The following is a 24,901-nucleotide window of genomic DNA, read 5'->3' as shown; positions in this document are numbered from 1 at the left end:
TCGTGAGGCCCGGGTGCGCGTGAGCGGCAGAAACCCACGTATGCACCATCTCGTGGCCAGTGTGGGTCTCACAAAGCGCTTCCCTTTCACAGAGCTTGGTCCTAATGCAGCGGCAAATGGCTCCATTTCAGAAAGTGCTTATGTGCTAGAAGGCACTTAAGAAAAAAAGGTAAGGAGATCTCACTTCAGGGTCAAGTCTGAGAAGGCCTGCTTTCAGAGTGAGCGTGAAATGCCCTCCTCGCGTCCTGGCTCCGGACTGCAGCCTGAGGGCTGTGAACAAGCACGCACCGAGGCTGTCCTTGCTTCCAGCAGCTAACGATCCAGGGTCCTTACTGCTGGCACCAGAGAGCGTGGTCTGTGGGTGATCAGAGAACGAGTTCAAGTACTTTTTCTCCTCTGGAAGTTTAATTCATTGCTCATGCCCCTCGCCTGCCACTCACTTCCAAGCTGTGCAGGCGGGACTGGAAGGGAGACGGGTAATTCCCACATACTGGCTGTCACTGTCCCTACCTCCTCCAGCCGGAGAGCTGGTTGGTCTGCCCTTAGTCTAATCCCGCCATTCTTCCTTTCTCGGGTCTCGGGGCACTTTCCCCCAGGATGAGCTCTGCACCTGTAAGCCAGTCATCTTTAAAGAGAGCCATCTGCTCAGCCTGATATAAGGAAACCAGGAGGAAGCTGAAGAGAAAGTTGTCAGGATTCCTGGACCACGAGACAGGTGGTAACTGGCTGTTGGAGGACATGCTGGGCTTCACTGCTGTCATGGTGGCCTGAGGCCCCTGCCATGTGCTTAAACCCACACAGCCCTGGCAGATTGGCCGCCCCCGCCCCTACTCCCCGCGGGTCTGCTTTCTGGCACCGCCGGAGAACTGACCAGTGAACACACACACCACTATGATGACGGTCAGTGGCCTGACGACGGTCGACACCGGGGGTGACCCCAGGTGGCCTCCAGGCCAGGGCTTCTTACTGCTCTAAGCAGCCCTAGGCTTCGAGACCCCCAGAGGGAGGGTGGAGCAGGACCTGGGGAGGCTCTGAACCTCCCGTCCCCTTCCCACCGGAACACTTCTACCTTCTGACAATCCTCTGAATAAAGTTTTAGAGCCAAAAGTTTGCTCTAGAGGAAGCAGCTAAGTGATGGGTAAAACTGGTACCCAAACCAGGCCAGATCTAAGCTTTCTAAAGGCAAGACTAAATGACTGGGCTCATTCCTACTTCGCACTCGGATTCTCCCTTAAGCCCCGTCCGTAGTAGCTAAGATAGGCTCCAGAAAAATGACAGAAACAGCTCCTGAATAGTGACCCCAGATACTGTCCACCCCTACAAATCTGCAATGGAGCCATCCCATCCCGACCAGCCTTTTCCCTTGACTTGCTCACCTCCTAATCATCCCTCTGCCACCTCCTGGCTCCCATTAAAACCAGTCCACTGAAATTGTCCTGCTTGAGGTCACCACTGACCTGCTTGTTCGATCCAGCAGCCCATCCCAGTCCTTACTTGGCCTCCACAGCACTGATGCTCCCATCACACACTTCCTGAAACCGGACCCCCTGTCTTTCCACCATCATCATCATCATCCCTGCCCAATCCTTAGCTTTCAGCCTCCTCTTCACCTGCTCCTTGGCTGTTCATTTCCTCAGGGAGGTCCCCATTCCCTTCCCCTGCCTGCCTCATATTCCTGGGGTTTCATAACATGACATCACCCACATGATGCTTTCCAACCCCTCAGTCTGGTCCTCTCTCCTGAGCCCCCAGACTCTTGAATCCACTTGCCTATTGGACATCTGTATCTGTTCAGAAAGCATTAACACGCTAGTCTTAACCCCAAAGATAAACCCAAGTTTGAGGTCTCTCAAAATGAACCCGCTCTAGGCAATGACATCTACCACCCTGTTGCCCAAATCAGAAAGCCGGAAGTCCCATGAAGTTTCTGTCTCCCTTACTTGCTCTGGCCCCCACCACCATGCCATCAATCACCACTCACTGTCCATTCCAGTGTGGCTGAGAACAGGCTTTGTGTCTTAGGCTAGACGTAGTCACTTAACTAACTGGCCATGGGCATAGATTTTTGCTTCTCTGTGCATCCTTTACTCTAGAATAAGGATGACATTTCAGAATTGTTGAAATGACTGCAATTGTATGTAAAGAGACCAGCACGATAAATCCCTTTCTCCCAGCACCGCCTTTCACTCTTGGCCGGTCCCCTTACTCTCAGCCTTCCTCTAACCCAGTGCAGCTCTAAGTGTTGTCTCTGGACCAGAATCACCCAGGAACCTGATGGAAATGCACCTTCTCATACAGACAGACTCCGAAACTGGAGGTGGGATGCAGCAATCTGTTTTAATAAACCCTCTAGATGATTCTGATGCATGCCAAAATCTGAGAACCATGGCTCTGTCCCACTTTCCAAGCTCCACTTGGCTGCCTCTCCCACCATCCATGTCTTCACCCTTGACTCTAGCACATATGCGCACATCTTTGCTCTTCCATTCAGGCTCCTGGGAAGTCCTTCCTGTGCTACACACTGCTGTCCCGCCATCCTGCAAATCCCCTCGGCAACCCCTCTCCCAGCCTCCCGCCACCCCCACCCCCACCCCTCGGGTTGGCCCAACCTCCATTCTGGCAAATCGACTCAATTTTCTGGATACCGCTCAGGCCTAATTCCTTCTTGGGAAAGGCTCAGTGGGCCCTTGTTTTTTGCACACCTAGCACTTATGCCTGTTTTTTTAGTGTGTTCCCTGGTGAACTACAAGTTCATGAGCATGTATTCCAGGCCATACCCTCCCCAACATCTGGCACATTCAGTACTTGTTGAATGAATGAATGCTCATTACCAGACTTTTTCTTTTTCCTATATTTTTAACATCTCGCCCTGACCTTGAATCTCAGTTTCTTAAATCAGGGCTGACACTTCACCCAAGAGGAATCCATGCCCAGGTCTACCAGCAATCTGTGAGTTAGGGCCTCTGCCTAACTTTAAAACTGGAAATTAGAGAGGATTCAGAAGGAGCCATGCATGGAATTAGGATGTCAAGAAGTTCAGTGACCAGTGATGGTAGGAGGCAAAGAGATCTACAAGAGACACCAAGAGGAACACAGGTCCTTGGACATGCCTGGGTCTCAGCTTTTGAATCCCTGTCTTGGGCCTCAAATGATCTCATAAACTCTCCCCAGCTCTCACCCCAACTAGGTTGTTATCTCCTATTAGATAATTGATTAGTACTCCACTCTTTCACAGAACTCACAATGCTGTTATTCAATTATGTAATTATTAATTTCATATCCACTTTCCCCTGCTAACCTGTAAGTTCTGTCAGGTCCAGGAGCCTGTCTTTTCTGTTTTATCATAACCTCATGCTCAGCGCCTTAAAAAGAGAAGTTGGCATTCAGCATTCCCTATTTAAGGAGAAAGGCAGGTTTCAGTTCAAGATGGTGTCACAGGAAGATCCTGAACTCACCTCCTTCCACAGACATATGAAATCTACAGCTGCGTATGGAACAGTTTCCTCTGGAAAAAAACCCTAAAAACTAGATTGATGCCTACACATCAGGCAAACAAGAAAAAACCCACACTGAAGCAGGTATGCGAGGCTGAAACACAATCTTGCCATTAACTCCACCCCTGGCATGAGTGCCCGCAACTGAAGGGAACTCAAAACCCGGAGCTTTTCCCTGAGAAGCAAAGGTCTTGTACTCTACATTGGGCACTCCAGCTTTTAAGACCTCACCTGAGCCACAAGCCCCCAAAACATTCAGCACTGAAAACCAATGGGGTTTCTGTCCATGAGACCCTTAGGGCTATACAGCAAACTGAAAAACTGCTCTTAAAAAGCCTGTGCACAGACTTACTCGACCCAGGGACGAGCACAGAAGCAGCCATTGAGAAGCACCCGGCCTTTCGGTGCAGGAGGCTTATCTGCTGATCTTAAAGCATCAGCCTGAGGGGCCAATATCTAATTCAGCACACAGTTAAGGCCCTACGATCATCCTTTCCAGAGACCTCAGCAGGCAGGTGCTACCTTCTTGCTTTCCCTCTGTCACACTGCAGAGTGCCAGTATCTCCTGGGGAGGAGTTTGTCCATGTGTCTGGAGCCCCAGCTTTTACGGCTGTCACCCAGGGGATGGCCCTCGATCACCGAGCACTCGGGTGACCAGCAGGGTGGGTATTCCTGGATCCCATGGGACGATAATTCAGGGGATGGTTCTTGGCTGGCTGTCACCACCAGGGCACTGCAGAGACAGCAGACTGAAAGACACACCAAGTCTCTCTGTGACAGACCTACTTCCTTGTTCAGGAGTTTCAGCCTGAGGGGCAGACTTCTGGCTTAGTACATATCTAGGGCCCTACTAAGATGCACTGTGGGAATGGAGGCCGGTAGACACCATCTTTGTACTGTCCCTCTGCCTTGCTCCAGGCTGCCAGTATCTCCCAGAAAGGAACTCATACATTTGTCTGGCACCCTGATGTCTGGGGCTACTATCGAGAGGACACCTCAAGATTACCTGGCTCTGGTGTCCAGGAGGACTTAAGCTTGCAGTCCCACAGAACTGTATGTATTTGCATTCTTTAAAAGTTGCTGCCTAAGGGTCTAGCTTCCAATCAGCCTGAACGTAGGTGCTGATTGAGCTCCTCCCCTTTCGGACACTGGCAGATCTTGGCCCACCCTCAATTACTGCGAGCCACCAAAAATAATGCTGGGACAATCACAAAGGTTTGGGATAACCAAAAGCTCGGGCAGGGTTGAACTCTAAGGTTTATTTCCTCCATGAGGCTGCTCCTTAAAGATGGGAAGAGGGGTTGTTTTATCTAATGCATAGAAACCAACACAGGAAGCCAAGGAAAATGAAGAAAACAGAATATGTTCCAAATGAAAGAACAAGATAAAACCTTGAAAAAGTATTTCATGAAACAGAAAAAAATTATTTATTTGATAAAAAGTTCAAAATAATGGTCAAAAGGGCTCATCAAACTCAGGAAAAGAATGAACACAGTGAGAACTTCACAAAGGAGACAGAAAATATAAGAAAGCACCAAATATAAAAATATAAATCTCACTGGTAAAGGTAAATATATAGTACAATTTAGAATAATCTAATGTAAAGATGGTGGATCAATCAATTTAAAGATAGCATGGAGGTTAAAAGACCAATGGTTAACAGACACACAAGATAAACAGATGTAGAACGTGACATTAAAAACCTAAAACGTGGGGGTGGGGAGGGGAGTAAAAATGTAGAGCCTTCGAATGCATTCAAACTTAAGCTGTTATCAACTTAAAATATACTGTTATAAATACCAATTGTTATACGTAAGCCTCATGGCTGCCACAAAGCAAACTTATAGAAGATACACCAAAGTGGGGAAACGAACCAAGAGAGACTATGCACTCTGAGAAACAAACTGAGGGTTTTAGAGGGGAGGTGGGTGGGGAGAGGGTTAGCCCCGTGATGGGTATTAAGGAGGGCATGTATTGCATGGAGCGCTGGGTGTTATACGCAAACAATGAACCATGGAACACTACATCAAAAACTAATGATGTAGGGGCGCCTGGGTGGCTCAGTTGGTTAAGTGACTGCCTTTGGCTCGGGTCGTGATCCTGGAGTTCCGGGATCGAGTCCCGCATCGGGCTCCCTGCTCGGCGGGGAGTCTGCTTCTCCCTCTGACCCTCCCCCATCTCATGCTCTCTCTCTCTTTCTCTCTAATAAATAAATAAAATCTTTAAAAAAAAAAACAAAAACTAATGATGTAACGTATGGTGACTACCATAACATAATAAAATTAAATTAAAAAAAAAAAGATAGACCAAGGCAAGAAATCGAAGCATACCACTAAAGAGACTCATCAGATCACAAAAGAAAACAGCAAAAACAAAACAGCCAGAAAACAATTAACAAAATGGCAGTAAGTATATACCTACCAATAATTACTTTAAATGTAAATGGACTAGCCTCTCCAATTGGAAGACAGAGTGGCTGAAACAATTAAAAAAAAAAAAAAGACCCATCTATTGCTGCCTACAAGAGACTCATTTCAAACAAAAGGACACAGATAGACCTAAAGTGAAAGGATGGGAAGATATCTGATATTCCATGCAAATGGAAACCAAAAGAAAGCTGGTGTGCTATATTCATAGCTGACTTTGAAACAAAGACTGTAGTAAGAGACAAAGAAGGGCATTATATAATGGTAAGGGGTCAATCCAACAAGATGACTTAACAGTTGTAAATATTTATGCACCCAGTGTTGGAGCACCTTAAATATATAAAGCAAATACTAACAGACCTAAAGGGAGACACAGACAGTCATTTAGTAACAGTATAGGGAAATTCAATAAGGAAACATCAGCCCTATATGGCACATTATGTATCTGTTAAATTCATATGATCTAGACAATATACCATCCAAAAGCAGCAGAATACATATTCTTCTCAAGTGCACATGGAACATTCTCCAGGACAGATCATATGTTAGGCCACAAAACAAGTCTTAATAAATTAAAGATTGAAGTCACATCAAGCATCTTTTCTGACCAAAATGGTATGAAACTAGAAATTAAGTAGAAGAAGAAAGCGGGAAATATCACAAATATGTGGAGATTAAACAACATGCTACTTAAAACATCAAAAAAAGATATCAGGAGAAATCAAAAAGTACCTTGCACTTATCACAATGAGCACTGAGTAATGTACAGAATGGCTGAATCATTATATTGTACATCTGAAACTAATAAAGCACTGTATGTCAACTATAGTGGAATTAAGATTAAAAACTTAATAAATGAAAAAAGTTACCTTGAGACAAATAAGAATGGAAATACAACATACCAAAACTTATGTTGCATAAGCAGTTCTAAGAAGGAAGTTCATAGCGATAAATACCTACCTCAAGAAACAAACAAAAAATTTCAAACAACCTAACTTTACACTAACTCCAGGGACAAAATTCAAAGTTAGTAGAAGGAAGGAAATGACAAAGATCAGAGCAGAAATAAAAAAGACAATATAAAAGATCAATGAAACCAACAGCTGGTTCTTTGAAACGATAAACAAAATTGACAAAACTTTACCTATACTCACCAAGAAGAGAGAGAGAGAGGTCTCAAATAAAATCTGAAATGAAAGAAGGGACATTACAACTGATACCACAGAAATAGATGAGATCCTAAGAGATTACTATGAACAATTATATGCCAATAAATTTGACAATGTAGAAGAAATGGATAAATTCCTAGAAACACACAAACTACCAAGATTGAATCATGAAGAAATAGAAAAGTGGAACAGACCAATTACTAGTAAGGAGATTGAATCAGTTATCAAAAATCTCCCAAATAACAAAGTCCAGGACCCAATGGCTTCACTGATGAACTCTATCAAACATTGAAAGAAGAATTAACATTAATCCTTCTTACACTTTTCCAAAAAATAGAAAGGGAGGGAACACTTCCAAATGTATTTTATGAGGCCAGCAATACCCTGATAACTAAACCAGACAGGGATGCCACAAGAAAGATTTACAAGTCGATATTCCTGATTAACACAGATGTAAAAATCCTCAACAAAATATTAGCAAACAATAAATTAATATATATTACATACATTAAATATGATATATTACATTAAATACATTAAAGGATCAAACACCATGATCAAATGGGATTTATTCCAGGGATACAAAGCTGGTTTAACACCTACTGATCAGTCAACACATACACCACATTAACAAAATAAAAGATAAAAATCATATGACCATCTCAATAGATGCAGAAAGGCATTTGACAAAATTCAACACCCATTTATGATTTAAAAAAAAAAAAAACTCTCAACAAAGTGGATACAGAGATAATGTACCTCACCATAATAAAGGCCATATATGACAAGCCCACAGCGAACATCACACTCAGTGGTGAAAAGCTGAAAGTTTCTGCTCTAAGATCAGGAACAAGATAAGGATTCCCACTCTCACCACTTTTATTCAACATAGTATTGGAAGTCCTGGCCAGGGCAATTAGGTAAGAAAAAGAAACAAGACTGGTTCCGGTTCAAGATGGTGACATAGAAGACCCAGAAGTCACCTCCTCCACAGACACACCATATCTACACCTACTTACAGAGCAAATCCCCCTGAAGAAGAACTGAGGGATGACCAAGCAGCTTCTGCACAACAATAGAGAGACCATATAGAGAAATGGCAAGAGAGATGGAGACATGGTAACAAAAGGAACTTCTAGCCCCAGCACCATGAATTATAGTAGGAGGGATAACACTGAGGGACCATGAGCAGATTTGTCTACTTTGGGGCACAGAAAAAAGCCATTGTTTAAAAGTGCAACTAGAATATAAAGAAACTAGCCAAGAACCCCACAAAATGGCAGGGCTGCTGCAGGAACTCTCTCTGGGTCAGAGGGGCTAGCAAACACCACAGGGTATATTCCCCTTCCACCTTGATAACATGGAAAGGAGCAGGATCCGGGCATCTTAGCTGGCCTGCCACTTTTTTTTTTTTAAGATTTTATTTATTTGACAGAGAGAAAAAGAACAAGAGAGCACAAGCAGGGGGAGCAGCAGAGGCAGAGGGAGAAGCAGGCTTCCCGCTGAGCAGGGAGCCCGATGCGGGGCTTGATCCCAGGACCCTGAGTCCATGACTTGAGCTGAAGGCAGATGCCTAACGACTGAGCCACCCAGGCACCCCAGGCTTGCCACTTTAGTGAGCCCCAGCCCCCAGCCCACACAAGCCCCAGGTGTCCCACCAAGGTGTTCCCAGTGCAGCACACACCAGGATATCCCTGGTCAGTGCTCACTACAGCCCCAGCTGTCTCCTCCAGGTGACACAGGGACAAAGCACCCTGGAACACTCTAAGCCTGCACCACTTCAGCTCCAGATGACTCGCCAGAGCACCCCCAGCACAGAGTGCCTCAATAAATCTTGGCTCCCACCTGCCTCAGATCCAACTGTCTTACCAGTGTGCCCCTGTGTGGAGTGCCCTAGGGCCCCCTAGCTTGCACTCACTTCAGCTCCAGCTATTCTACCAGGGTGCCCTCTGCACAGAGAGCCCTGAAACTTCCCTGGCCCACGCCTACTTCAGCTCTAGCCATCCCACCAGGGCAACTCCAGCATGGAGTGCCCAGGACCCTCAGCCCATGCCAGCCACATCTCCAACCAGCCGCCCAGCCGAAGTCACCAGGCACACCCAGTTTATACAGGGGATGACCACACACAGGAGCATTACCTCAAATTTAGAAGAAGTAGCTGTTCCACCTAATTCATAGAAACAAACACAGAAAATCAAGCAAAATGAGGAGACAGAGGACTATGCTCCAAATGAAAGAACAAGACAAAACCTCAGAAAAAGAACTAAATGAAACGGAGATAACCAATCTATCTCATAAAGTTCAAAGTAATAGTCATAAAGATGCTCACCAGACTGGAGAAAAGAGTGGATGAACTCAGAACATCAAGAAAGAGATAAAGAATATAAAAAAGAACCAAACAGAGTTGAAGAATACAACAACTGAAATGAAAAATACTTTAGAAGGAAGCAATGGTAGATTATACGATGCAAGCCCTGGGGCTAGAATGTACAGCATGGTGACTATAGTTAATAATACTGTATTGCGTAGAAATGGAAGGAAAACTTCCAAACTCATTTTATGAGGTCAGCATTACCTTGACCCCAAAACCAGACAAAGACCCCATCAAAAAGGAGAATTACAGACCAATATCCCTGATGAACATGGATGCAAAAATTCTCACCAAAATACTAGCCAATAGGATCCAACAGTACATTAAAAGGATTATTCACCACTACCAAGTGGGATTTATCCCTGGGCTGCAAGGTTGGTTCAACATCTGCAAATCAATCAACGTGATATAATACATTAACAAAAGAAAGAACAAGAATCATATGATCCTCACAATAGATGCAGAAAAAGCATCTGACAAAGTACAGCATCCTTTCTTGATCAAAACTCTTCAGAGTATAGGCATAGAGGGTACATACCTCAATATCATAAAAGCCATCTATGAAAAACCTACAGCGAATATCATTCTCAATGGGGAAAAACTGAGAGCTTTCCCCCTAAGGTCAGGAACGCGGCAGGGATGTCCACTATCACCACTGCTATTCAACATAGTATTGGAAGTCCTAGCCACAGCAATCAGACAACAAAAAGAAATAAAAGGCATCCAAATCGGCAAAGAAGAAGTCAAACTCTCACTCTTTGCAGATGATATGATACTTTATGTGGAAAACCCCAAAGACTCCACCCCAAAACTGCTAGAACTCATACAGGAATTCAGTAAAGTGGCAGGATATAAAATCAATGCACAGAAGTCAGTGGCATTCCTATACACCAACAACAAGACAGAAGAAAGAGAAATTAAGGAGTTGATCCCATTTACAATTGCACCCAAAACCATAAGATACCTAGGAATAAATCTAATCAAAGAGGCAAAGGATCTGTACTCAGAAAACTATAAAATACTCATGAAAGAAATTGAGGAAGACACAAAGAAATGGGAAAACGTTCCATGCTCATGGATTGGAAGAACAAATACTGTGAAGATGTCAACGCTACCTAGAGCAATCTACACATTCAAAGCAATCCCCATCAAAATACCATCCACCTTTTTCAAAGAAATGGAACAAATAATCCTAAAATTTGTATGGAACCAGAAAAGATCCCGAATAGCCAGAGGAATGTTGAAAAAGAAGAGCAAAGCTGGCAGCATCACAATTCTGGACTTCAAGCTCTATTACAAAGCTGTCATCATCAAGACAGTATGGTACTGGCACAAAAACAGACACATAGATCAGTGGAACAGAATAGAGAGCCCAGAAATGGACCCTCAACTCTATGCTCAACTAATCTTCCACAAAGCAGGAAAGAATGTCCAATGGAAAAAAGACAGTCTCTTCAACAAATGGTATTGGGAAAATTGGATAGCCACATGCAGAAGAATGAAACTGGACCATTTCCTTACACCACACACAAAAATAGACTCCAAATGGTTGAAAGACCACAATGTGAGACAGGAGTCCATCAAAATCCTAAAGGAGAACACAGGCAGCAACCTCTTCGACCTCAGCTGAAGCAACTTCTTCCTAGAAACATCACCAAAGGCAAGGGAAGCAAGGGCAAAAATGAACTATTGGGACTTCATCAAGATAAAAAGCTTTTGCAAAGCAAAGGAAACAGTCAACAAAACCAAAAGACAACCGACAGAATGGGAGAAGATATTTGCAAATGACATATCAGATAAAGGGCTAGTATCCAAAATCTATAAAGAACTCATCAAACTCAACACCCAAAGAACAAAGAATCCAATCAAGAAATGGGCAGAAGACATGAACAGACATTTTTCCAAAGAAGACATCCAAATGGCCAACAGACACATGAAAAAGTGCTCAATATCGCTCGGCATCAGGGAAATCCAAATCAAAACCTCAATGAGATACCACCTCACACCAGTCAGAATGGCTAAAATTAACAAGTCAGGAAATGACAGATGTTGGCGGGGATGCGAAGAAAGGGGAACCCTCCTACACTGTTGGTGGGAATGCAAGCTGGTGCAGCCACTCTGGAAAACAGCATGGAGATTCCTCAAAAAGTTGAAAATAGAGCTACCATATGATCCAGCAATTGCACTACTGGGTATTTACCCCAAAGATACAAAAGTAGGGATCCGAAAGGGTACGTGCACCCCGATGTTTATAGCAGCAATGTCCACAATAGCCAAACTGTGGAAAGAGCCAAGATGTCCATCAACAGATGAATGGATAAAGAAGATGTGGTATATATATACAATGGAATATTATGCAGCCATCAAAAGGAATGAGATCTTGCCATTTGCAACGACGTGGATGGAACTGGAGGGTGTTATGCTGAGCGAAATAAGTCAAACAGAGAAAGACATGTATCATATGACCTCACTGATATGAGGAATTCTTAATCTCAGGAAACAAACTGAGGGTTGCTGGAGTGGGGGGTGGGGTGGGAGGGTTGGGGTGATTGGGTGATGGACACTGGGGAGGGTATGTGCTCTGGTAAGCGCTGTGAATTGTGCAAGACTGTTGACTCTCAGATCTGTACCTCTGAGACAAATAATGCAATATATCTTAAGAAAAAAAAAAAGAAGCTAGCAGGAGGGGAAGAATGAAGGGGGGGAAATCGGAGGGGGAGACGAACCATGAGAGACGATGGACTCTGAAAAACAAACTGAGGGTTCTAGAGGGGATGGGGGTGGGAGGATGGGTTAGCCTGGTGATGGGTATTGAGGAGGGCACGTTCTGCATGGAGCACTGGGTGTTATGCACAAACAATGAATCATGGAACACTACATCTAAAACTAATGATGTAATGTATGGGGATTAACATAACAATAAAAAAATTAAAAAAAAATAATACTGTATTGCGTATTTGAAAGAGGATCAGAGAATAAATCTTAAAAGTTCTCATCAGAAAAAGATGTGTAACTATGTATGGTGACAGAGGTCAACTAGACTTCTTGTGATCATTTTGAAATATATACAAATGCTGTACACTTTAAACTAGTATGGATTTCAATTATACCTCAATAAAAAATGACAATAAAATCATTTGACGTATGAAAACATAAAGAGAAGGGAAACGAGGCACAGGGACTTGTCCACAACCTCACGTGGCTTCCGAAGGCAAGGCTCTGCTGGTGGGCTCTGGTTTCCTGCCCTCCTGGAGGCCGACCCGCTGTGTGCAGAGCTTCAGAGGCTTGTAGGGTGGAGAGCCTCCTGGCTGGGCTCAGGCTTGCTTGTTTCATGCACGGGGTTCCATTTCCACTCCCCGTGCCCCTCACCCTGTGTGCCTAGAGAGCAGTGGTCTCAGCAGTGGTTGGGGAAGCCCGCTTTCTCAGTTTAATAGGAAGGCAATCTGGGCAAGGCATTTACGTTCTCCGAGCCTCTCTGTCTACAAGACGGAGGAGACGGCTATACCTCCCTTACGGGGTGCTGTGAAGAATAAGGTGAAGCAAAATGTGGAAAGGACTTGGCACAGCACCAGCTCTTCATAAGGCTTCATTAACGGGTGACCTACTGCCTACCCCCGTCCCTATGCACACCCCACCGCAGCTGTGCTCCATGCGTCCCCGAAGATAAACCTAGGGGAGGCTGCTCGGTGTTCCCCAGTCACAGAAACAGCGACTTATGCCACACGATGTCCTAAACCACAACCATTTACAAACGAGAAAAGTGAGCCTCAGACAAGTGGGGTGACTTGCCTGAAGTCACACAGCTAGTAAGTGCCAGAAGTGGGTGAGTCTGCCTCAGACCCAGACAGTTGAGCTCAGAGTCCAGGCTCCTAAGACTTTGCAGCTGGTACTTGTAAGCAAGTGCTAGGCAAGCATCGGCATTAGTGGAAGGCTGGTGCTGGGGCCGAGGACCAGAGAAGGGCAGCGGTTTTATGAAAAAGAACAGGGAAGGGTAGAGTTGGTGTTAAAACATAAGATCACAGAAGTTTCTTGGAAATTAAGCACATGCCACTGAACAGTTACTCAAAGGGATTTGCCCCCGGGCACTGCTGGGTGACCAAGCTGCAGCTTGCATAACTGGGAAGTGTGAGGGCAGGCGGTTCTCATCCCAGGCCAGCTCTGCGGTGGCAGATCTGCTTCCCAGGCAGTGGCAGGGCTGTGAACTGGAGAGTGGCAAGTCTCTTACCTCCTGCAGCCTCGGCGTTAATGCTGGCTCTTCAGTGGCCAGTGGTTCCAAAGCTGTCCTTCCTGGCCCTGCCTTCTATAGGGAGCAAGGATGCCCTCCCTTCCCGCAGGCAGCACTGCCTTGATGTAATCTGTGCGTTGGAAAGCAGAACTATTTAAAGAAGTAGTTCAGTAACGTAAAGAATCTTCCTGTAGTATAGATCATTGCTCCATTTAAAACCGGTTGCAAGGTCTTAAAGTTTTCCTAAAATGACAGACATCGGAGGACGTTCATGCCAACTAAACATCGTCCCAGAAACATAGTTTCATCCTTTGCTACAATGAGAGCCTGCTGTGTGTGGGTTCCTCCTCTTCCCAAAGAACAGAGAGCAGAACCCTGAAAGCCAGCTAGCCCTTCGCCAGCACACTCAGCTCTTCACGCGTGCGCTGGGAGAGAAGCCCAGGGTCTTTGCAGGTCATTTGCCCCAGTGCCCTGAGCTCTGGTGCCAACGGGACAGTACCTTCTAAGGGAAAGGGAACAGACATTTGTGGATCCTGTACTATGTGCCTACAGCACTGTCTTTGCAGCTTAATGCTTATTTCATTTAGTCCTACGAAGTAGATAGAGGTAGAAATTATTCCCACTTTACAGAGGGGAAACTGAGACTCAGAGAGGTTAGTAACTTGTAAAAGGTGGTGGAGGAAGGGTTTGAGCACAGATCCATAAGCCTTGGTTTTTCCACCACATCAAGCTGCCTCCCTCTAGGGACTCAAACATACCCTATGTTGCCACTGGTAGTTTTTCATCTCAACATACCCTCAAGCCAGGAGCTCCCACACACACACAGACTCACCGATATTTGTGGGTCCACACACACGGGCATCCCTCTGGGTACAACTGTTCCAAAGCAGCAGTTAGAGGACGGTATGGCAGCAACTCGCTAGTTGTTCAACACAGACTGTGCCCCCTTTCCACCGAGTGCCCAGTAAGACCACATTTCCTGGCCTCCCCTGTGAGATGCAGCCATGCAAAGAGATGTGAGCTGACTGCTACACGGATCACCTCCCGGCCTGGCCCATAAGCCATTCCCCAAAAGTTCTCATTCTCTTTCTATATCCATCTGCTGAATGAAAAAAGACATAGTAAGGCCTTTAAAGCAGACAAGTAAGGCCCTCATCCTTGGCTGCACACTGAAATCACCCAGAAACCTTCCTATCTATCTCCACGCCTGGGCTGCCTCCCAGACCAATTAGATAGGGATGTCAGGACGTGGAACCCTGCTAAAGCTCTCCAGATGATTCCAATGTGGTTCTCAACACGTGTGCCCTGTCCAGCAGCATCACTTGGGGAGTTGTAAGAAAATGCCCATTCCCAGGCCCCCCAGCTGCTGAATCAGGGCCCTGGGGTATTGTCTCTCCAGCTCTCTAGCTGAGAGCCGCTGCTCTGAAGGAAGGTAAGCTGCAAGACAGAAGGAGCTTGGGTCCCGAGCTGCCTGGAAGAGGGCCACATAGGAGAGCTGTATCAGAATTACCCATGTTGGGAGAGTGAGGAATAAACTTCTGTTAAGCCACTGGCTCAGTAGGTGTTTATGTGGCTGAAGAGAGAATATGGAAGATCAGAAGGTGGGTCTAAGCAGTGGTGTGTGAGAGCTAGCTCCTACCAGCTCGTCTGATTGTTCAATTTTCAGGTCCTCTGCAAGCCAGCCAAAGTCGCACAGATAGCTTGAAATTGGCCAAGGTTGGAATATGTACAACACAGAAGTTATCAAACACTGAAACCAGGCTTGCTTTCCCAGAGCTGGTTGTTAAACACTAACCAGGACCAAGTATCAGAGAGTGGGAAGGCAGCATGGTACAATGGTCCTGGACTGTGATGAACCATCAGAGATGATGCCTCCAACACATGGAACTCCCTAGGCCCTGCCAGCATTCAGGCTTCTCCTGACAATGCCCTGTCTTTGCCAAGTCCTTGTATTCAGCGATTCTGGAAGCTGAGGGAGGACTGGAGGAAGCAAAAGGGGTGAATGGTCAAAACTATCTTGCAGGTAAAGAGCAATTTACAGGCTTAAAGCAGGGTTTCTCATTGGCACTGTTGACGTTTGGGGCTGGATAATTCTTTGTTTGGCGGGGGGAAGGGCTGTCCTGTCCATTGTAGCATGTTTAGCAGCACCCTTTGCCTCTACCCATTAGGTGCCATTAATTACCCCTTCTCTCTCCGGACGTTGCCAAATGACCATTGGTGCCAAACCCACCCCCCGGTGATAACCACTGACTAAGAACAATTAGAAGGAAGACACACCGTCCGTCAGGGAGGGCTGGATCTCAGCCTCCAGTTTCAGCCCTGCACAATTTAGAAAAAGTGCTCTTGGATTCAATCACATGCTGCCTCCTGCAGCGGTCTGTAGCAAACTCTCCTCCTATGCTCCACGTCTCCCTGATCACACCATTTCCTTCTCAACCATGCCTTTGACACCAGGGCCTGTACCACCACCTTCGGCTCTTGGTTTGGGAGTACCTGCTGGGGCTCTCGAAGCGCTTCAGGCTAAGTTAGCTCCTCCTCTCAACATCAGGCACTGCGATCCCTCCCTCGGGACAGTAGAGTACAGTGATGGAGAATACCAGTTCTCATGGCAGAAGGTCTGACTGGACCCTGGCTTTGCCCTGCTTTAGCTGCGTGACTCTGAGCACGTTTCTTAACCTCTCTGAGCCTCCATTTCCTTGTTGATCACAGAGGGAAAGTACGATTTCCGACCTCGCAGAGTTGTGAGAATAAAATGAGATCACGCCCAGCAAGCCTTGGCTCTTGTTAAACTGATTTTACAGAGCGCAGCCTACGTGGTAGAGCCTGTGCCACATCCTGGGGGTGGACCATTGAGTAGAACACAAGTCCCAGGCCCTGTTACACACACCTGCTGGGGAAGATGGCGTAGTTCTGCTGCAGAGTCGATGCCAGAATAGGAGAGTCCCAGTGCGGCAGACACCCACAGGAGGAGCCTAACCAAGCTTTGGGGGTTAGGAGGAGGCTCCTGGAGAAAATAAAGGTGGGCATTGAGCAGATCTCACTGGCCTACAAATGCTGTGTCCTTCCCTGTCCCACACCATGTCCTTCCCCAGCCCATGCTCCAAGGGAGGCAGACAGCCATCCTGAGTCTTCTCAGCCTTTCCGACGGAACACCAAAGATTTTCTCTATTTTCTTTTCCCTTTTATTTGCCATAACCACCTTCCATTGCATTCTTCTGCACTACGGGTACTATTTTAAGGTGCAGCTTTTTATTTGAATGTGTTCTTGCAACACACGCACTGCCCTTAGAGTGTTGTCTTAAGCTTTTGTCATGAAAAATCTCTGAGGTAGACAAAAGTAGAGACAATACAGCAAAGCTCTATGTAGCCATCACCAGGCCTGAACAACTACCAACATTCATCAGTTTTGTTTCCTCTAATCTCCCTTCCCCAGGCTCACTTTTTTCTTTCAGGAGTATTTTAACACAAATTCCAGACATCATGTCATTTCACCCAGAAATACTCCAGTACATGTCTCCAACAACAAAAAATGACCTTTAAAAAATTCATAACCAAGTAGATTCTTTTTTTAAAAAAACCACTTCGTGTTTAAGATCCATCCATGTTGCCATGGGTACTTCTAATCTATCATCCCGTGATGCATAGGGACTTGTTCGTGTACCCACCACATCTGACCTTTTCTTTCTCAGTGATGGACAGCAGAATTGTGGACAAGTCCCCTCCACCACAGATGAAGCGTCAGGGAACATCGTCATTTCCCTGGGAGCAGAATCGCTGGTCATGTAGTATACACATTTACATCACTTGACAAGAAGACCAGACTGCCCTCCAGAATGGCTGTATCTGTCCACACCCCCAACAACTGGAATTGTGGGTTGCCAACAACTGGAATTACCCAGCTTTCTAACTGTTAATCTAATGGGTGTACAACCTCATTTAAATACATATTTCTTTGGTGATTAATAATGACTGGGTATCTTGTCACGTTTGTTAGCTTTTAGGGTTAACTCTTCTATGAAAATTGCCTATCTTTTGCCTATTTTTCTCCTGGGATTGCTCTCTTTTTCCTGACTTGGAGGAATTTCTTGTGTATTCTAGCCATCAGTCACGTGTCAGTTTTAGTGAAAGCATCTTCTCCCATTCTGCCTTCTAGTGCATGGTCAGAACCCTCTTTCTGATCAGATATGCCCCCTTCCCTCCCAGTTTCAGATCCAGGGGGCATCCTGCTCAGGCTTATCTATTCATGGGAGTCTTACCCTCCTTGCCGGTGATGGGTCTAAGCCCAGAGTTGTGACTGATTCTCCACTGACAGAGAGAAGGCAGCCAAAGGGCTTCCAGGAAGGATGTCCTCACTCTTCAGAGACACAAGGACAGCCAGACATGGAGCTTCTGCGACCATCTTGCTACCAGCCTGAGGCTAAAACCCACCATGAAGGCTTGGCATCCTTGGTCACATGGTGGAGCCTGTATCAATGACCCTGGGGCCTGCTCCATCTCTAAACTTCCTTTTAAGTGATGTAATAAACACCCTTCTTGTCTCAACTAGATTGAGCAAGAGTTTCTGATGTTGTAGTAAGAAGGATATGGACAGAGATAGCTTCTAAACCAGAGGCTTTCCTTTTTTTTTTTTTTACTACCATCCACCAGTAAGAATTAATTTCATATATATAACTGAAATAACACAGACCTTTATTATGTCTGATGTGCTTGGATAGCCTACTCTATTGTTCTTTTTTTTTTAAATGCAGGGTGTGAGCCACTACGTTGATGACACAAGCTACTAATGGTCATGACCCAGAGTCTGAAAAATGCTGCTCTAGGTCTCAGCCCTCAGAACTGAAGCCTGAAAGAAAAATAAGCTCTAGTCAAGCAAGACAGGGGGAAGGGAGGGTGGTGAGGAGAGTTCTCTACAAGGGAAGGGGCCAATCAGATACCTCCCTCCCCCAAAGATGACCACAGAATGAGCCTCTGATAAGCTCTTGCTGACTGGCTGTCCCTTCCCACAGCTCTCCTCTCCCAACCATGCCTTTCTGGAGCCATATTCTGTGAACAGATGAGGCTAGAGCTCTTATCTCACCTCTGCCTGGCCCTCAAGATGCTCGGGCCCCAAAGCCTGCTAATTAGAGATGGCTGGGAGGATTACCAGGGCCCTGGTCTGGCAGCTGTGCCCAGCTCTAAATTCAATAGCCAGTGGCCCACAGAGTAAGGGCTCACCTTGATAAACCCCCAAGACAAAGCAGGGAGACAGACAGGGCTTGTTCTCAACAGAGCGCTCACTCTCTGAATACAGTTTTTGTTTGAGCCCCGAGGCTGGGAACATTCCATGGCCTGGCGAACTCCCTGTCTTCTCAAGGTCAGTCCTTCCTCAGCATTCCTCTTTGGAAACATCTCCCACGGCTGGCCCTGCTCCTGCCCCCTGGCTTTGGGGGCAGTTATATAACTCTTAGGAAGACCTAGAAATGCAAGCATATGGTGTCCTCGATTCCCGGCACTAACAGGCAGCTTCACATTTTTCGCTGGTGCTGAGAGACTGGCTTCACACACAGGCAAGCACACACGTACACATCCCTGACTCATAACCACAGTTTGGCTGCAAAATTTTTATTAATTAAATCCAACATCTGAAGCCACATAAAGGTGAAAGCATAGGACGTTTTGTCCCAAGAACTTGTGGGGAAGGGCAAGTGCATTCCTTAGAACAGGTGGATGGAAAGGCCTCTGAGGCAGGACCCAAGGAGGCCCTATCATCATGCAACCGCCACTGCAGAGCCAAGGTCCTTGCACCCCTGGATTTCGCTCTGAGGGTCTGGCCTGGCAGCAAGTGGCTTGCAGCTGAATTCCCTAAGTCAAGTCTGCTAAGCCCAGCGCTGAACTCACAAATTCAGCCCACATTTATTATGTGCTTGCAATGAATAAAAGGTTAGTGAAGGAAGCCTGGTTGGGAGTGGGGAGGGGAGGAGAACCTAGAAAACGTGCTCTGAAAAATGCTTCATTACAGGCCCTGAAAATTAAGATTCAGAAAGCATTTTATTTAAAGCAGAAAATACGGGTGGATATCTAGAGCAGTGGAGCTGCTAAGAGCACACGGTTTAGAGTCAAGATCAGCCCAGATTCACATTCTGGCTCTGCTACTTTCTAGCTGTGACCTTCAACATGCCTCTCAAACTTTTGAGTCTTGGCTTTCCAAAATGTAAAGTGGACAGAACGCTGTGAGGTTGGCTGCCCGGATTAAGTGAGATTACAGAGCATTTAGTACAATGGGTGTAAAGAGAAAAGGCTAAACGCAGCTGGTACAACTCACTTTCAGTGCAAGCTGAAACACACCTTCATTTGAACGACGGAATAAAGCCATGTCAACTGGCTTTTCTGTAGCGCTGTAGAGGGTCTGGTTAACCGGAGAGCGGGGGGCGCACGGACCTAGGCAGGCCCCTGACCTGGCCATTTTGCAAGAAGCTACCTCGGAGCGCCTCACTCACCTGGAGGTTGCAGGGCCTTCACCTGCTGGCTGTTAGGGTTACTGCTAGGAGTGTGTGCTGCACTCGCTTTGCTCGGTCGGGACGAGCCGTACTTGTGCTCGTGGCCTCAGAGCCCGGGTGTGGGATCATGCAAATGCCTTCTCCCTGCCCACCTGCCCTCGGAAGCAGCAGGCGCTAAGGGGGTGTGTTTCCGACGGCGCAGCTGCTCGAGCGTCGTAGTTGAGAAGGCATGGCTACCGCTTCCCAAGTCCTAGTTAAGGGCAGGTTCTTTGGGGTTACTTTCTCACTTAATTCCCACCATACAGCTAAGAAGGCCTCCTCGGGCTGGCTGCCCACGCCGGGACTGCGCACCGTGATAAGCACTCTATCACTGCACACGGACACCTCATTCAGGCCTCCCGCGCCCCCTGGGCAGGAGCCCGTCTTACAGGTGAGGCTCTCGGGACGCTCGCGAGCGTCTCGCGTTGATGCCACCGCGCAGCTCGCGCCGCGCACGAGAACGCGCGGCTTCGGCTCCGCGCTACGGCGGCCGCCGAGGGTCCTGCCGCAGAGCCAGGCGCTTCGCGGCGGGTCCTCGGGCTGCTGCGGCGGCGGGAAGCCTAGCCAGGCCTTCAGATCAATGCAAGCCTCCGGATTCAGGGAAAGCCAGGGATCTTCCGGGTGGAGGGAGCAGTCTCTGCTCCGGGCACTCGGGTCCGCCACCAGGCCGTGGTCTCCGGTCCTAAAGCTAAAGAGTCTCGGGCCCGGGCCCGGTAGTCTTGCTGGGATCGCGCAGGTGCCGAGAGTTCAGGCCACCTGCATGCACGGTGCTTAATAAAACCCCAGCGCCTTCCCGAAGTATTACAGAGCCGCCACACGTTTTGAAAATCCTGAGGATGATAAAATGATTTTAAGAACTCCTCTAGTTTCACCACCAAGCAAATCACTGTTGCTATTTGCATATATTTGGTTTCATTCCTTTTGTATGTATACGGCTTTATTTTTACAGAGCTGTGATAAAATGCACATACAAATGTGAATGCAGGGTCATTTTCACTTTTATAACACAAATATGTCCTTCATGTCATTACAGACTCCCTATCATTTCTAATGACAGGCTATTTTTTCATTGGGTATATATGCTAGTATTTACCAGAGCATTTTCAAATGTTCAACATTCAAGTGGTTCCTGGGAAATTGAATGAAAGGAAACTTCATTAAAGTGGAGTGGGGAGGGGCCCCCCTGGGTTGCTCAGTCCGTTAAGCGTGTGCCTTTGGCTCAGGTCATGATCCCAGGGTGCTGGGATTGGGCTACTCACTGTCCTGCTCAGCCGGGACCCTGCTTCTCTCTCTGCCTGCCACTCCCCCTTCTAGCTTCCCCTTCTGCCCTCCCCACTCCACTTTATTATTATTTTTTAAGATTTTTATTTATTTGTCAGTGAGAGAGAGAGAGAGAGAGAGAGAGCACAGCGGGGAGAGCTGGGACCATTCAGGTCAATTACAGGAAGACTTGTCAATTATAAACTCCCACAGAAGAATCCTCTGCAGTAAAGAGTCATCAATTACAGGTTCCAACAGGGAAAGGTGTAGGTTGCATCTCCCACAAGAGTTGGACTACCCTGAAACTCAGCCAATGAGACACTGTCATCACCCTGGACTTGGGCTTTCCTCCAGTGGGCTTTCCTTCAAAACAACCCCTCCCAACCTCCTCCTTCTTCTCCATAAAATAATTGTTCTTTTGCTTTGTTGGGCTTGCCTATGGTTTTGTCACAGCATGCATGTCCTGAATTGCAATTCTCTCTTATTCCTGAACAAGTCCATTTTTGCTGGTAAAATAACTGACTTTTAAAGTTAACATTCCCAAAGTTGCCTCATTATAAATGATTCCAGATAAACATTCTTGTGTACAAAGTCCTCTCAGTATTTAGACCAGTTTCTTTAGGTTAAATGCACAGGAGTAGAATTACTAGGTCAAAGGGTATGAACGTTTGTAAAGGCTCTCAGTATTATTGCCAAATGGCTTTACATGGGAGCCTTTGGCACTTGGAATGCTACCACTTACATTCCAGGATTTTCTTTCAGGAAAACTTCTAAAATGTACTTCCATTGAGATGTCGTTACCCTTTCTGAGAGCATCTACACTTAACCCAGCACCAGAGCTTGAAATCAAAAAGCCTAATGGTGGGCCTTCAGGCATCCAAAGCAAGTTTGGCAAATTCTTTGGGGGTAGGAGAGTTTTTCTGGTGACCTTGAGTGGGTGACCTCCTATCCCGCCTATGCCTAAGGTTAATCTTGACTCCCAGCCACTGCAGAGAGTTCCAATGGAGGCCAAGTGTCACAAGGCCTATAGGAGAGACAGTTCACTCTAGGAGAAGTGAAATAATTCAAAAATCCACACACTATCAATAACCATATCCCTCCTCTTACAGATGACAAGGTAACAAAGAGTAATAACCTGCGATCCTGGGATAATGCTCCCAAACAGCCACCATGTGCACCAGCTGCCAAGGCACATTAATATCGCTGAGTTGACTCTGCTGTCAGTGTGTGGGTTTCTGGAGTGAGAAATCAAGCCAAAGCCCAGGCCAGCTTCTTGTTTACTCTGTATAAATCTACTCACTGTCCAGAATCTTCAGACCAATTATCGCCACCACTTGTTCTATCTGTCATTTCCAGCAGAGCTGGAGGTGACTAGCAGACAAGCTGGCCCTCGGTGGGCAGGGAGCCTAAGGTTCTTGCAGGGATAAGGGTGCAGAAAGGCAATTGAGAAACATCCCTTCTGAATCGACTCTGTGCCTGGCTGGGCAAATCCCTACATCTCTTCCTACATACACTCTCCCTATTCCGGGACCCTCCCCTACACCCAAGCCTTGGAGAGTCTCTTCCAGTTCACTGATAACCATCCCACACTAGAGTCCTCAGTCCAATTGTAGGGGGCATTGTCATGCACCACCCCAATTCCCCTCCAGAAGTAATGGACTTCTTCCCAGCTGCTGCGGATAGCCCTAGGCTATCAGTCCCTCTGGGTATTGAGAGGCCTCACCAAGGTCACAACCCCTTTTCCGGGGCATCCAATGACTGGTCAGCATGAGTATAAAAGCTGGTCACCCCAGTTTCAAAGCTCCCTAGAAGATTAGCTGAGGCCTTTGTTGAGACTGCTTTGCAAACCAACTTCTCTCTCTGCCCAAAACATCTTTCTCACTTCCCTTCCCTTCCAAAGGTGTTGATCCCAAAAGCACTCCGGAATAAATGACCTGCATAGAAATCTCTGTCATCTGGGGGAATCCAACCTGTGACCTCAATCCCATGTGAAATACTCGCTTGCTACTCTCTAGGTCCCTTGTGTAATAAACATTATCAAGCAATAATAGGGGATAAGCCATAACTCAAAATAGGCGGATTTATGGCTCTGTGGTTACTTTTGTATCACTTCTCTTTTCTGATTCTCACAAGACCTGTCCCACTATCACACCTATGTCCAGGTGTCATAGACAGAATAATGGCCCCCAAGGAGGTCTATATCCTAATACCTGGAAACTGTGATTATATAATTACAGGGCAAAGAGGAATTAAGGTTTTTATTCAGATGATCGAAAAATAGGAAGATTATACTGGATTATCCTAATGGAATCAATGTCATCACAAGGATCCTTAAAAGTGGAAGGAAGAGACAGAGGAAGAGAATCAGAGTGGTGTGACTATGGAAGAGGACCAGAGAAATGTAATGTGAAAGGTACTCATTTCTCCCACTGTTGACTTTGGAAATGAAGAAAGGGGCTACAAGCCAAGGAATACAGGTGGCCCCCAGAAACTGGAAAAGGTAAGGAAACAGTTCTCCCCTACAGTGTCCAGAAAGAGATATAGTCCTACCAACACCTTAATTTTAACCCAGAAAGACCCATGTCAGATTTCTAGCCTACAAAACTATAAAATAATACATTTATATAGTCTTAAGCCATTCAGTTTATAGTAATATAGTCAACAGCAGCCATTAAGGAAACTCATATACTAGGCAACTCCCTTCCTTAATGATCGCAAAGGGTCACTTACAAGGGAGGGAGATCTCGATAGGAATAATGAAGAGGAAACCACTGGTCGAAATTCTCACACAAATTACCCTTGGTTCTAGGTATAGACTGAGTGTGTCCCCCTAAAATTCTTATGTTAAAAGTCTAACTCCCAGTGTGACGGTGTTAGGAGTTGGGGTCTTTGGGAGATAATTTGGCCATCGGGGTGGAGACCTCATGAATAAGATTAGTGTCCTTTAAAAAGGGACTCTAGAGAGCTCTCTCACCCTCTTTGTGCCATGTGAGGATAGAAGTTGGTCTGTGACCTGGAACGGGATCCTCACCGGAACCCAACCATGCCGGCACCTCGATCTAGGTGGATTCATTCTCCAGAAATGTAGAAATAAATTTCTGTTCTTTATAAGCCACCCAGTTTATGGTACTTGGTTACAGCAGCCTGAATGGGCTGAGACAGCTCTCTTGTCTTGATGCTGTTATCTAAGGACAAATATTCTAGTATTTCTCCATAACCTACATTTTGGAGTGGGGACATAATAAATCTGAGGATTTTAGCTGTAGAAGAGGGTGTAGGGTTTGTCTCTGGCAATGACTTTCAAGCTTTCTTTTAGCGGAGAAGCTTTTTCTTTTTTTAATAGGAAATCACAGGCATCTAATAGCCAAGGCAGGTTAAAGTAGAGCTGTTCAGATTGAAGCCCAAGGGCTGTGTATCCCTCATCTGAGGGGCTCCAGCACT

General features: G+C 46.2%; 1 long non-coding RNA gene across 8 annotated transcripts in view; it reads right to left on the bottom strand.

The window, feature by feature from the left end:
- Positions 1-20,640, bottom strand: part of LOC123859223 (uncharacterized) — a 30,892-nt gene extending 10,252 nt beyond the window's left edge. The window contains exons 1-6 of one of the 8 annotated variants that reach the window (XR_010410771.1): positions 20,162-20,640; positions 16,573-16,689; positions 13,686-13,815; positions 12,654-12,838; positions 3,299-3,362; positions 185-355 (exon numbers count right to left, since the gene is read on the bottom strand). This is a non-coding gene — a long non-coding RNA (uncharacterized LOC123859223). Of the gene's footprint in view, positions 1-184; positions 356-3,298; positions 3,394-12,653; positions 12,839-13,685; positions 13,816-16,572; positions 16,690-20,161 lie in introns of all 8 variants that reach the window. The other 7 variants (XR_010410772.1, XR_010410770.1, XR_010410773.1 and 4 more) reach the window with 7 other exon arrangements.
- Positions 20,641-24,901: the final 4,261 nt, after the last annotated feature.

Source organism: Mirounga angustirostris, unplaced genomic scaffold (assembly GCF_029215605.1).
Source record: "Mirounga angustirostris isolate CCGP_5_RB_7025 unplaced genomic scaffold, mMirAng1.0.hap1 SCAF_4, whole genome shotgun sequence".
Taxonomy (NCBI): domain Eukaryota; kingdom Metazoa; phylum Chordata; class Mammalia; order Carnivora; family Phocidae; genus Mirounga; species Mirounga angustirostris.
The sequence above is the reverse complement of the archived record's forward strand: the minus strand, read 5'-3'. Positions and strand labels throughout refer to the sequence as shown.